This window comes from Camelus dromedarius, chromosome 14 (genome assembly GCF_036321535.1).
Source record: "Camelus dromedarius isolate mCamDro1 chromosome 14, mCamDro1.pat, whole genome shotgun sequence".
Classification (NCBI taxonomy): domain Eukaryota; kingdom Metazoa; phylum Chordata; class Mammalia; order Artiodactyla; family Camelidae; genus Camelus; species Camelus dromedarius.
In genome coordinates, this window is record NC_087449.1 from 44,697,073 (window position 1) to 44,711,559 (window position 14,487).

At 40.9% G+C, this 14,487-nt stretch overlaps 1 non-coding gene across 1 annotated transcript; it reads right to left on the bottom strand.

Moving 5' to 3' along the window:
- Positions 1 to 9,621: 9,621 nt before the first annotated feature.
- LOC116157004 (U6 spliceosomal RNA) lies at positions 9,622 to 9,728 on the bottom strand. Its single transcript, XR_004140969.2, has one exon. It is a non-coding gene; the product is annotated as a U6 spliceosomal RNA (small nuclear RNA).
- Positions 9,729 to 14,487: the final 4,759 nt, after the last annotated feature.

The window sequence follows — 14,487 nt, forward strand, 5'->3', positions numbered from 1 at the left end:
TGACCGTGCTGGAGAGATCATGTGAAAGCCCACATGGAGGAGAAGACCAGAGACTTCACAGAAAGGGACAAGAACCTCAGCCTTCCATCCACGGGCATCAAGCATGGGACGTGTGACTGAGCCAGCTTGTCTGTCCCTGCCCAGCCTGGTCCTGGATAAGTGCATACTCGGCTGACATTACGCAAACAGAAGAACCAGCCAGCTGAGTCCAGCCAACCCTCACAATCAACCATGAAGACGTGGTTGATGTCTTGGGGCCCCAAGTTTTAGGGGTGATTTGTTAGTTGCCATAGAGAATTGAAACACTTGGGTGACAGTTCCTCTCACCACCCCTCTAGCCATAAGGAGAAGGGCTGCTGACTTGTGGGGTGGGGGTGGGGTTGTGTGTGGGGGAGTTAGGGGCACACCCGGTCCCAGAGAAGGCAAAAGCCACTGCTCCCTCCCCCGCCCCTTCCTGTCCTCCCTTTTTTTCTTCTCATCCAGCCTGGGTAGGAGGAGCCTGGGCTTGGCCTGGTCTTAGTCTAAGTGAATGGTTGGCGCCTGTGTCTCGCCTGCCAGTCTTCTCGGAGCAGGTTGCAGGCCTGTTGGAATTCCGGCAGCATGCCATCGGGCAGACAGGCAGCTGTTTAAGTGGGTAATTTCATCAAGGGGAGAGGCACTCTGCACTGTGCCTGGAATCCTGATGGGTCAGGCCACTCAGCAAACAGAGTTCAACCTGGGAGCATGGTGACTGGGTCCGAGCTTGTGCCTAAGCTGTGGTCCCCACTCTGGGAGTCAGACCTACCTGGAACTGCAATTAGAACAGAATGAAAGAAAGAGGATTTGATATCTACCTACACAAACGTCCAAGAGCCTCCTGGAAAAACTCACTTTAAGAGAAGAAAGAGAAGACGGTAAAATCAGTTAGAGGCCTTGGACCAACTGGGCGGGGAGATCTGAGCTCAGGGGATGTTTTCTCTTAGAGGGGTCCCCAGCCCAGCCCCTGGGCCTGGCTTGAGCTCTCGGGCCAGGAGGCTGAAATAAGAGGAACTTTGTTTTTCTCCTTTCTTAGGCTGCAAGTAACAGAAGCCCATTCGAGCTGGCCTCAGCAGAAAAGAAACTATGTTTAAAGCCAGGTGGTGTCTCCTGGAAGCCAAAGATAGGCATGCAGTTGGGCCCCCGAGAACCAAGAGTCGGGAGCTCCCCCACTTCTCACTTCTGTTTCTTTCTCATCTCTCTGCACATCCCCTTTCTCTGCTTCTTCATACCCAGAGTATAAAACCTAACACCTTCCAGAACCAAGGTTTATGTGCATAGTTGCAGCCACCCGCAGAAACGAACTGGCATTTGACAATTTTCATTTCAAATTCCTAGGAGAGAGATCTGGCTGGTTCTGCTGGGTCTAGAGCCTCCCTGACCTAGTCTGCTAGGGTTGCTGACCCGGCATCATTACAAAGGTGGTTTCCTGGGCTTACTTCTTAACAGTCAATCACTGACATCTGGTTTCCTGAGTTACCATCTCATCCACAATTGTTGTGAGACACCGAGCATTCAGGGTATTGACTGTGTGGACCGACATTTTTGGCTGTGCTGGGCAGGGCTGAGACTAGAGTGGCACAAGCAAGGCACCGAGGAAGTAAAATTTAAGGAGGCTTTCACGGTGGATCTTGTGAAAGTGCATGGTCAGCCCCTGCACGACCCTGAGACTTGGCACAGCCTTAAATTTTGCACTCTGGCAGGGGAGTCTGCACCCCCTGCTACATGCAGCAGTGATGTTCTGGACACTGGCATCCTCTGAGCAGACATTGGATGCCCACAGGCTAGTGTCAACGCACTGAGAGGGTGCAGATGGCATCTCTGTCGTGTGTGGGTAGGCAGTAAAAGAGGCACCATTTCAATGATTCATAAGGTAGCAGAGGCCACAGAGTGGCATGGCTATACATGACACACTCCTGGGAGGTCCCAGGGGTTTGTGGGAGGACTTGAGGTGGGGTGGGTGTGGGGTTCTCCTAGACTGGGTGGAGGGCAGAGCGAAGAAATGCCAAATTATTGCTGTTCCTATGAGCTTATTCTTACCTCGCAGGCTGGGGTGGCCTGAGGTCACATCGCTGTAATGCCCAGCATCACACTTTCCCATGCCCGTCATCACCTGGTCATCGCAAGGATCCTTGGCACAGACAGGCATCATCCCTTCGCAAGTACGTCTGAGCAAATGGAGGCTCAGAGGGGCTTTGCCATTTACTCAGTAGTTTGCATTGAAGACATTTTAGCTCTGTGTTAACCTCCTCTCTGTATACAGAGAAACCGAGGAGTAGAAAGTTGAAGAAGGTACTCACTGTCACACAGTGAGTTAAGTAATGAAATAAATCCCATTGAATTTAACTTCCAACCGCTGTCTATCTTGCATAACCCACCTGAAGCTGGACCAGTGCACCCTGAATTTCCAAGCTGAGGACAAATCCTCCCAACCTTGTGTGTCCACAGTTAGTGCCCAAACACTTGCAGACTGTTTTGGCATCTGCACCAGACTTCTCTGCCCGATTCCCCACTCTTCTCCCACCTCCTCAGTTGTCTCTGATTTTAGCAGACATAGGGCAGCTTGACTAGAACTTGCCAGAGATCCTGCTTAGCTAGAAGATTCCAGCCCTGTTCCTGGTAGCTTTCAGGGGCTCCCCTTGTTAAGGGAAAGCAGAAGGACTGAGATCAGTCAGGCAGCAGCATGAAGGACCGGGCAACCGTGGGCACCCTCTCTTGGCCTGACAGTCCATGCCCGAGCCCCAGGTTCCCTGCCAGGCAGTCACTGCAACTTTGAAACTTGAGCCTGTGTTACTGTTCTTTTAAAAAGTGATAAATTTTAAAGCAGTAGAATCTGCACATTAAACACCTCATCCTGGCTGCAGTGGCAATGGCTCCGACAACCGTCCGGCTCACTTTCGAGTCAGCTTTGCCAGGGGAGCTTCTCTTATCTCCAACCTCTGCAGAATGGCTTCTAAAAGCACATTTGCAAGGGATATACTGTGGGTTTGAAGGAGATGAAAAGCAATATTCTTCTGAATAACCCTCGGGTCAAAGTGGAAATCACAATGGAAATAGAAAAATATTTTGAACAGGAATGAAAATAGGAACAAATCAAAACTTGTGGAAAGGCAGTTAAAAGAACACTCAGGTATTCTTAACCTGGGGTAAGAATTCAGGAACCCTATGAAGTTGGTGGGGAAGTATAATTTTTTTCTTAAATAACCTGGCGCAGAAATTTAGCCTTTCTTTCAAATTGGAGATGTGGGCGGCAGATCGCAATTGTATTAGTGGTACTTGTGATGCCACCAATAGTTATTGACACTCTCCATCAATTTAAAGATCCAGGCAATTTATTTTCTCTGCCTTGGTCTCACAATGGTCTAAGGCTTGCCTAGGTACAGGGACACAAACAGCAACAGTTTATATTTTTTATTGCTTTATGAGCTATGTCAGCATAAGCACTGAGGAAATGCCTGAATTTTGCCAAAGAGGTGGCATGGGCAAGATTTTCAGGCTACCATACGCGGGAATGTCCGCAGGTACATCTTGCAAAGAGGCCAATATACTAGACTCTTACAGCAGTCTGAAAAGATCTCAGATCCACCATCAGCATTATTTACAATAAAAAAGAAACGCTTTTTATCTTGAATAGTTAAGATTCACAGAAAGTTGCAAAGATGGTACAGAGAAGTCTAGTGGAAACGTCATCCAGTTTCCCCCCATTGTTACATCTTATGTAAATATCAAAACCAGGATATTGACATTGATAGAAAATTTGTATATAGTTTTATGTAATTTTTTTATCACCTATGTAGCTTTGTGTAACCACCACTACAATCGAGATACAGAGCTTTTCTATCACCACAGATCTCCACCATACTACCCCTTTATAATCATGCCTGGCTTGTGATCGTCTCTATCCATCCTCCATCGTTATAATTTTGGCAATCACTGACATGCCCCATGTCTTTATAATTTGGTAATTTAAAAAATGTTAAATAAATGGAATCTTCCAGTATGAGACTTTTGAGACTGGCTCTTTTCACTTAGATAATGTCCTTGAGATCTATCTAAGCTGTTGCATGTATCAATAATTTATTCCTTTGTAGCATAGTATTTCCTGGTATGGATGTATTACAGTTTGTTTAATCATTCACTAATTGTAGGACATTTCTGTTGCTTCCAGTTTTTGACTATGAACAATTGTGTACATGTTTTGTGTGGACATTTTTTTTCTTTTCCTCCTAGTGGAAAGAGTTTATTCATAATTGAAGTTAAGAAATATTTTTAATGTGTGCTGAGAAGACAATAATATTCCAAACTTACAGGTTACCATCTGATAAGGAATACAAGATTATGTTGGGAAAGGCTTTGATGTGGTTTGCAAATATTTTCTCCCAGTCTGTGACTTATCTTTTTTCCCTCTTAACATATGTTTTTTTCAGAGCAAATTTTGTAATCTTAATGAAGTTCAATTTATTAATTTTTTTCTTTGATGGATCATGCTTTTGGTGTCATGTCTTAAGAACTCTTCACTAATTCCTAGAGCCAGAAGATTTTCTCTTATGTTTTCATCTAAAAGTTTTTATAGCTTCATGTTTTAAGTCTATAATACATTTGATTTAATTTTTAATACAAGGTGTTCAGTTTAGGTCAAAGTTTATTTATTATTTTCTGTGAATATCCAATTGTCCCAACATGACTTGTTGAAAAGACTACTGTATTCATTTCTTTAGCCTGTTAATATGGTGAATTACACTGATATTTAAATATTGAACTAATCTTGCCTCCCTGAAATAAACTCCACTTGATTGTGGTATAAAATTCCTTTTATGTATTACTTCACATATTTTGCAACTCTTTTGTTTAGTGCACGCACATTTAGGATTACTGTATGTTCTTGGTGGATTGACCCCTTTTATCATTATATGATGTCTGTCACTGTCTCTTATAATTTGCTTTATTCTGAGTATTCATTATCTATTATTGATATAGCCAGTTGTACTTCTTTTTGATTAAAATTTGCATGATATATTTTTCCATCCTTTCACTTTCAACCTGCCTATATTATTATTTTTAAAGTGAATTTCTTGCAAACATCATATAGTTGGGTCATTTAAAAAAATCTACCCTGCTAATCTCCATTTACTTAGTATATTTAGATAATTTATAGATAATATAATTATTAATATGTTAAGGCTTAAGTCTTCCACTTTATTCTTTTTGTTTCTGTTTGTTTTCTCTTGTTTTTTTGTTTCCTCATTTGCTTTCTTTTTCTCTTTTACTTATTTCTAAATGTCAGAGTTCTCCGTCAGACTTGAAAATTACCTTGAAACAAGTCCTTGGCAACCTCCAGTTTATTCTTAGTGACCTTAATATCCATCTGTGTTTCCTTGTTTTCTTTTTCCTGACTTCCTGTGGATTACTTGAACATTTTTAAGGACTCATTTTGAAATATCTATGATATTTTGAGTCTGTATCTTTGCATAGGTTTCTTTTTTTGAAGTGGTGACTCCAGGTGTTACATTATATATACAAAACTTATCACAATCTACTGGTGTCAACATTTGTCAGTTTGAGTGATGTGTAAGGGAGAGATACTTCCCTTTGATACTCTCCCTCATATAATATAATTGTCTTAAGATTTTCCTCCACATACAGTGAGAATCACATCAGACAGTGTGATAACTTTCACTTCACCATCAAGCATAATTTAGAAACCTCAAAGAAGAAATATCTATTTGCCCATATTTTTACTCTTTCTGTTGTTCTTTTTTCTCCCTGATGCTCTAAGATTCTTAATTTTATTGTTTCCTTTCTGTATTCCCTTATTGTCTTATCTCCAAGTCATTCTTCTTGGATGTATCTGTTGACTATAAATTTTCTCATGTTTCTTTCATCTAATAATATCATGATTTCTTCTTCATTTCCGAAGGACATTTTTTCTGGATGTAGGTTCCTAGTCTGATGGCTCTTTCCTTCCAGCATTTGAAAAAATTGTGCCACTTTCTTCTGGCATCCATGGTTTCTGATGAGAAATCACTTTCATTCAGTTTTTCCCCTATAGGTAAGGTTTTGCTTTTCTCTGCTTTATATATATATATATATATATATATATATTTTTTTTTTTTTTGGTCTTTAGTTTACAGAAATTTAACTATAATGTATCTTGGTGTGTATCTCTTTGAGTTTATCCCGTTTGGGGCTGCAGCTTCTTAAATTCATTGGTTTGTGTCTTTTGCCAAATTTAGGGCATTTTCAGCCATTATTTCTTTGAATTTATTTTCAGTCCACCCTGTTTTTCCTCTCCTTCTAGCACTCTGATGACATGAAAGACCTTTTATTAAAGTTCTAGAATTCCATGAACTTCTGTTTGTTTTTCTTAGTCTAGTTGCTCTTTTTTTCAGATCTGGTTATGTCTATTCTGCAAGTTCGCTGGCTCTTTTCCCTTGTCCTCCTCATTCCACTATTGAGTCAATCCATTGAATTTAAAAATTTCAGTTTTCGTATTTTTCAGTTTTAAAATTTCCATTTTTGTACTTCTTTATATGAGTTTTTTTTTTTAATTTGCAAAGTTTGTTTCAAATATGCTTGTAATTGTTTGTTGAAGTATTTTTATGATGGCTGCTGTAAAATCCTTGTCAGGTAATCCTAACATCTGTTGTCTCAGTGTTGGCATCTGTTGATTGTCTTTCTCATTCCAGTTGAGATTTTCCTGGTTCTTGCTATGATGAGTAATTTTTTTGATTGAAAACTGGACATTTGGCGTATACTGTTATGAGACTCTGGATCTTATTTCAATCTTCTATTCTATCTGGCCTCATCTGACACACCTTTGCTGGGGGAAGGAGAATACTGTGCTGTTACTGTCAGGTGGGGATGGAAGTGCAGGCTCCCTGTTCAACCTCCAGTAGTGTCACAGTGAAGGGAGGACTAGTGTTATCATGGTGTGGAGGTAGGAGTTCACGGCCCCCTAAAGCCTGGTCTCTACTCATGCCACCCTGGCTGGAAGAGGTGGAACTGCCTTGTTTCTGCTCTGCACATGGCCTCTACTAACATGATGGAGGTGATGGTGACGATGGTCATGGTGGAGAGGCCTCATTAACTCTGGGTGGTGGTGAAAGTTTTGACTTTTCTCTCGGCCTCTCTGACACCACCTCGGCAGGAAGAGGGAGGAGCACCTTGATACTACGGGATGGGGGTGGAAGTCCAGGCTGCCCACTTGATCTCCACAGACACAGCATAGAGAAGCCTCAGTACCACGTAATGGGGGTGAAGGTCCCAGTTCTCCACTTGACCTTTTCTGACACCACCCAGAGAGGGGTGGGAGATGGTTGAGAACCTCATTATCACCTAATGAAGATGGAAGTCTAGGCTCCCTACTCAGCCTCTCCTAAAAGTTTGGACTAAAGATTTTCTTAGATGTTTGGTTGGCATATTCCAGTTATTCTCCAGAAGTTTTCTGTCTTGTTAAGCTGCCCCTTTCTTGGTCGTTTGTCTAGAGAGAGCAGACTTTTCTCGAGGCTTCTTTTGTCTGCATCCACTGACATTTCCAGGTTGCCGGCTTCACTAGCACCCAGTGGGTTATATGAAGCAAGAAGAAAATTCAGGGAGCTCACCTGAGTCATTCTTTGGGTCTTGCAGTCCCTAGCCAGCTTGTCATCTTCTCTTCACCTTTTATAGAGTTTTATGTTTGTTTTGGATATAATTTCCAGGGTTTCAGCTATACCTGAGGAATAGGGAAAAGTATGTCTGTGCTATCTTTCTGGAAGTAGAAGTCCCATCTCACTTACTAAGACAATGACCTAAGACAGAAAGACAGACAGAAAGAAAGAAAGACAGACAGAAAGAAAGACAGACAGAAAGAAGGAAAGAAAGAAAGACAGACAGAAAGAAGGAAAGAAAGAAAGAAAGAAAGAAAGAGAGAGAGAAAGAAAGAAAGAAAGAAAGAAAGAAAGAAAGAAAGAAAGAAAGAAAGAAAGAAAGAAAGAAAGAAAGGAAAGAAAGATCAAGTTCTTTTTGCAGATGATGGGGCATTTCGATTATTTTGCCCTAAAGTTATGTCAGCAATTTGGAGAGTCAGTTTGCCTGAAGTTCTGGGCGTCCCCATAATTAATACCAGGCCTTGGTGTGATTATTAATAGAGTACCTTCATGGTTTGGCCTTACAGATTTTGATTGAGTATGTTCAACCTTGAAAAAAGAAACTTGCTAAATAAGCTGGTTTTGTGAGTCACTTTATCATCAAGGGGGACAACGAATTCATTCAGCTCATCGATGTTTTCACACTAGGTTTTGATGTTTCAGAAACACTGGCCAGCGGCCCTCATTGCAAAACCGGTGTATATTAGTGAGGTACAACAGGCTTCTCAAGGCACTTTCTGCAAGATAGGTATTCTAACCACCCCTTATTACAAAATTCACCTACTTATTTCCCAATTGGGAACACTAAGGCAATGAAGTAGCAGACCTTTTGAGGGGAAGCATTAACATAATTGAGTCAGTGGTTCTGGCTCATTCAGGATGTGCCTGAGCCACTTCTGCGATTGTGCAGAATTTTACCTCCATCTGTTCACTTTCTCCAGCTGATACCATGGTTTGCTCAGAAGCTCATATTACCTTGTTTAAATTTTCCTAACCAGTTATCTCACCATCCAGAAATTTGCATTGAACATCTTACAGGCATCATCATTATGAACATTGTGAACAAAGACCAATAAAATGCCCTAAACACCAACATCTGTTCAGCCACATGACTGTAAGGTAAAGAACCCGCTTCACCTTGGTCTCTTGACTCGTTGCTCAAACATGCCTGTTTGAACACATTAAAATGCATGATCTTACAGTTCAGTCTGGAAGGGCATTTATTCTAGCTTGGCAGCCTCTTTTGACCCCAAAACTGCAACCATATCTACAGTTTGGTCTCACATCTTCTCTCCTTCTCCCCCATTAAACGGGCTTTTCCTTCCAAGTTGATTTTTAAAGAATTGTGGTTAAAAAATACATAACATAAAATTTACTGCTTTAGCCCTTTTTAAGTCTGCAGTTCATGGCATTAAGTATATTCGCACTGTGGTTTAAACCATCAGCATCCTTCATCTCTAGAACTTGTCCATCTTTCCTATCTGAAAATCTGTGCTCAAATAATTCTCTATCCTTTTCTCCTCCCAGCCCCTAGTAACCACTGTTCTGCTTTCTGGGTCTATGGATTTGACTACTCCAGGTACCTCATATGAGTGGAATCATGCATTATTTGTCCTTTTGTAACTGGCTTATTTCACTTAGCATAATGTTCTCAAGGTTCATCCATGTTTCAGCATGTGGCAGGATTTCCTTCCTTTTTTACTGAGTTCCTTTTTAAGGCTGATAGTATGCCATTGCATGTGTATACCACGTTGTATTTATGCATTGTCAGTGGACACTTGGGTTGCTGCCACCTTTTGTCTACTGTGAATAATACTGTTATAAACATGGATGCACAACTATGTCTTTGAGATCTTGTTTTGAATTCTTTTCATTATGTGCCCAGAAGTGGAATTGCTGGATCATATGGTAATTCTCTCTCTCTCTGTCTCTATGTATTTTTTTTAGGAACTGCCATACTGTTTTCCACAGCAACTTCACCAAAAACATGGAACATGCCACAAAATTGTGTGTCATCCCTGCACAGGGGCCATACTAATCTTCTCTGTATTGTTCTGATTGCAGTATATGTGCTGCCAAAGCAAGCACCCAAGGTGATTTTAAACTGACCTTGAAGGAGGTTTTAGACACTTAAAAAGAAAAATTGAAATATAGTTGATTTACAATGTTATGTTAGTTTCTGGTGTACAGCAAAGTGATTCAGTTATACATATATATGTATTCTTTTTCATTATGGTTTATTACAGCATATTGAATATCATTCCCTGTGCTATACAGTAGGACCTTGCTGTTCATCTATTTTATCTGTTGTAGTTTGTATCTGCTGATCCCAGACTCCTAATTTATCCTTCCTTGGCTCCCTTTCCCTTTTGGTAACCACAAGTTTGTTATCTATGTTCGCGAGTCTGCTTCCGTTTTGTAAATAAGTTCTTTTGTATCATATTTTAGATTCCAGTGTGATATCAGATCTGTCTTCCTTTTTTTGGCTGACTTCACTTAATATGATAATCTCTAGGTCCACCCATGTGGTTGCAAATGGCATTATTTCATTCTTTTATATGTATATACATACATATCTATACACACATATACACATATACATATATATATACACACACACACACATATATATATACACACATACATATCACATCTTCTTTATCCAATCATCTGTGGGTGGACATTTAGGTTGCTTCCATGTCTTGGCTATTGATAATCTCCGTTTTTTTTGGGGCATTGAAACTGCTATGAGCAGTTGGCGGTGGCTTGTTTTCTCTCTCTGAATACCTGAAGAGTTATTTATTTGCCTTTGAATTTCAATCATTTAACTAGATTGTGTCTCAGTTTGGATGTTGTGTAACAGGGTTTCCCCCGGGTATATGGTATGCATTGTCAACCTCAAAATTTATTTCTTCTTTTATTTCAGGGAATTTTTTCTGTATTACATCACTGAGTTATTTCTATCTTACATGTGTTGGTTTCTTTATGTCAGGGGCAAAAATCACTCTTCTTTTGGCCCATTTTTGCTCCAACCTTTTTGTGTTTCTTCTCTTACTGCCCTGGGATAACTTTTTTCTCCATGCTATTAAATCTTAAGCCCCATTTCTCCTTCTTTCTAATTTATTTGTTAGATATCTTTTTAAAATATTTTATTTATTTATTATTGTATTACTGAATTATTTCTTATTTTGGGGGGGGCGGTAATTAGGTTTATTTACTTTTGGAGGAGGTGCTGGGGATTGAACCCAGGACCTTGTGCATGCTTAGCATGTGCTCTACCACTTGAGCTATACCTTCCCCCCGTTTGTTAGCTGTCTTACGTTGTTTTGGTTCTTGTTTTCTTTTCCCCTTAGCTCCTCATTTTCCTTTTTTTCATCCAAATCTGCTATTTCATCTTTTGTCTTTGAGCTCTTATTTTATTGATTCATACTCGAATTAAGATCTATAGCACTCACCACTTATGGGAAATATGCTTTTATTTATTTATTTTTTTTGAGTTACACTTTTTTTCACATTTAAGTCTTTGTCTGACTTCTGCTTACTTTGTCAGGATATTTCATATTTTACTATCATCTTTGTCTTTTCCTCTACCTCTTTCTTTTCTGCTTCCTCCCTCCCCTCCTGCTCTCTCTCCTGCTCCTCCTTTTTTGTAGAATGTTTGGCTGCTGACTGAACCATGTATTGATGGCCTCTTGTTTACTATGGGCCACTACAGATCTTCTATTTTCTCTAACTCAGTGAGGATTAGTTCTGCTTGATGCCCTTCTGAGACAGAGGATGGTGCACCAATGCCCAGGCTCCTAGGAGTATCACCATTTCACAGCTTACTTTGACAGCTCAGTCGCACATCTAGCACAGTTTCACAGTTAGCCCAGGAAACAGTGGCACTATTACACAGATGACTTAGCTCAGGACGTGACAGTGAGACAACACGAAGGAGAAATTCTTAGTGCGATTCCCATGCTCTGCCTAAGTCCTAGGGGCCATGCTGGCCAATGACAGCAAACTCAAGGTACCTAAGGAGCCCTTGCTAGGACCCAGCAGCCTTAGAAGCTTCAAGGGGCCTCTGATCAGCTTCCCTCCAGACACCTCATCCTGGCATCGACTCCCTGTCATCACTGATCAAGCTAACAGGACATACTGGCCATATGATCCCATATACAGTATACGATATGCATTGATGCCATTGAATGATTGCTCTTGTTGGGCTCATGGTGGACATCCCTTCTGTATGAACCCTCACTATATTCACCTTAACTGGGACCAATTTGTCTCCAGGTTTCAGTTTGGATACTGGTTTGGGTCTCTCTTCCAGTGTAACAAACAACCCCAAGTGCAACAATCATTTTCTTTTATGTCATGACTTTATGGGCCAGAAAGTTAAGCAGGGCTCAGCTGGGTGATTTTTCTGCACCATGCGGCATTGACTGGAGTCATTCAATTGTATTCAGATTTTGGCTGGTCGAGTCTAGAGGGTTCAAGGTGGCCTTCTTTACATGCTTGGTGTCTTGATGGAAGGCTGGAATCTGGGCTCTGCTGGACACCCCTCCTTCTCCTTGTAGTCTCAGGGTCTCTGATTTGGTCTCTCTAAGCTGGGTAGTTGGACTTACATAATGGCTCAGGGCTCCAAGAAGGATTGTTCCAGGAGGCAGGAAGTAGAAGCTGCCAGCCTTAAGACCTGGCACAGCGTCACTTTCAATTGTTCCATAGGTCAAATCCATCACAGAGTTCACTCAGATTCCAGGGGAGAGACATAAAGGAAGTGTCAGAGAATTTGCAGCTTTGTTCACTCCTCTAAGCTCTTGGTCTAATTTTCCATAATGTGAAGGTTCTACAGGAGGGAGACCTGCTACTGTGCACATTCGTATAGGAAGACTGGCCTGCTCCCTTCCAAGGTCTCGCTGCACGCCCTATGCTAGGGTCCGCTCCACATGGTCTGGCAGGTGTCCATCTCTCACAGGTCTCAGCCATTTTCCTCCAACACAGCGAAGAGCCCCCTCATGTGACAAGCCCAGCAACATTTTCTTCCTGAGTCCCGCTGTGTTGGGGTTTAGGGAGCCCCACACTTGAGGATTAAAAATACTGTTTTCCCAGTTTCCCACTCACAGTCTCAGTGTCAGTCCCAATGGTAGCACGCTAGAGAGACTGGACAACAAGGCATAATTTTATCGACTCAGTTTTCTTCTTCAGTCCTGCCTCTGGGTTGTGGGGACAGAGTTAAAGACTGTGCTCAATTATTTTGCACCAGAATCTAGTTTCTTTTCTTGATTATCATTTTTTTGAAGTTTGTGACATCAAATATTTGTTTCTTGTTTGATTTTTGCTAGCAATTTCTTTTTTCATGTGTGGGAGAGTATTTTTTTCTATTTTGTTAGGTATTAAAGGGACTTCCTTCTCTATTCCACCCTCTTTTCTGGACATTGCATCTTGGGTTATTATTTCATTATATTTATTTTGAAATAGTTATAGTTCATAGGAAATTGCAAAAACAGTATATAGAGATCCCCTGTACCCTTCATCCTGTTTCTCTCAAAGGTAACATTTTATATAACTATATAGAGTTCAATACCAAAACCAGGAAACTGACATTGCTACAGTTCACAGACCTTAAGAGTTTACGAGTTTTATTTGCCCTCACTTACATGTGTGTATTTAGTTCTATGCAGTTTTATCACATGTATTATTCATATAACCACAACTGATTACTCGTGATACAGAACTGTTCCACCACCACAAAGATCCTACGTGCTCTCCCTTTCTAGTCACATCCACTGTCCTGTCTGTACCCCTCCTTCTCCCTAACCCCTCGCAACCACTAATCTGTCCTCCACTCTGTAATTGTGTGACTTGAGAATTCTGTATAAATGGAATCACACAGTACGTGACTGGCTTTTCTTCCCACTCAGCATACTGCCCTCAAGATCAGATCCATCTGGGTTGTTATGTGTTGACTGTCCCTTTCTTTTGGATTGCTCAGTAGTATCCTATGGTGTAGACACACTGTGGTTTGTTTAACCATTAACTGATTGTAGGACATTTTGGTTGTGTCCAGTTTTGGGCTCTTACAAAGAAATCTGCTATGAACAATCAAGTACAGGGTTTTATGTGGACATAAGTTTCACTTCTCTGAGATAAATTTCCAAGAGGGTGATTGCTGGGTCAAATGGTAAGTGTATGTTTAGTGCTTTAAGAAGCTGCCAAACTATTTTGCAGAGTGGCGGTGCCATTGTCCATTGCCACCAGCAGTGTATGAGAAATCCTCACCAGCATTTCGTGTTTGGTATTGTCACTATTTTTAAATTTAGCTTTCTTAATAGGCTGTGTGTTGGATTTAAAATGTCACTTCAAGAGTGATGATTTCACACAGCCATTGCTCCAGGTTTTCCTGAAACAGAGATGCTAGATGTTAGGCTCACTTGCAGTCCACAACAATGAACTCATATTTAAAATGAACTTTAAGCCATCCTGCACTTTCCCCCCAGTTGCTACTGTATTGTGGTAGCATCTTCTTCATCCTCAAATTCTCATGAGGGTAATTCAGTGACTAGTCCACAAGGTTGCTACAACCCTTGATGCTTTGGAGTTCTGAATTTTTTTCATTATCTACCTGGAATATTTCAAACTAATACTCCAGCTTCTTGTTTTCCACCACTGACTGATCCACGATCTCATTTAAAGATGTCATTTTAAATGGTTGCACTATGAAATGATATAAGAAGAAGGAAACCAAAGCCACAAGATCCAGAATTTAGGAGTTCTCTGGGAATTCATTGCAGCAGGATGTTGAGATAAGCATATTCCCCCGTTTTGAAAATAAATATTTAACAGAGTATATTTTTGTTATGAA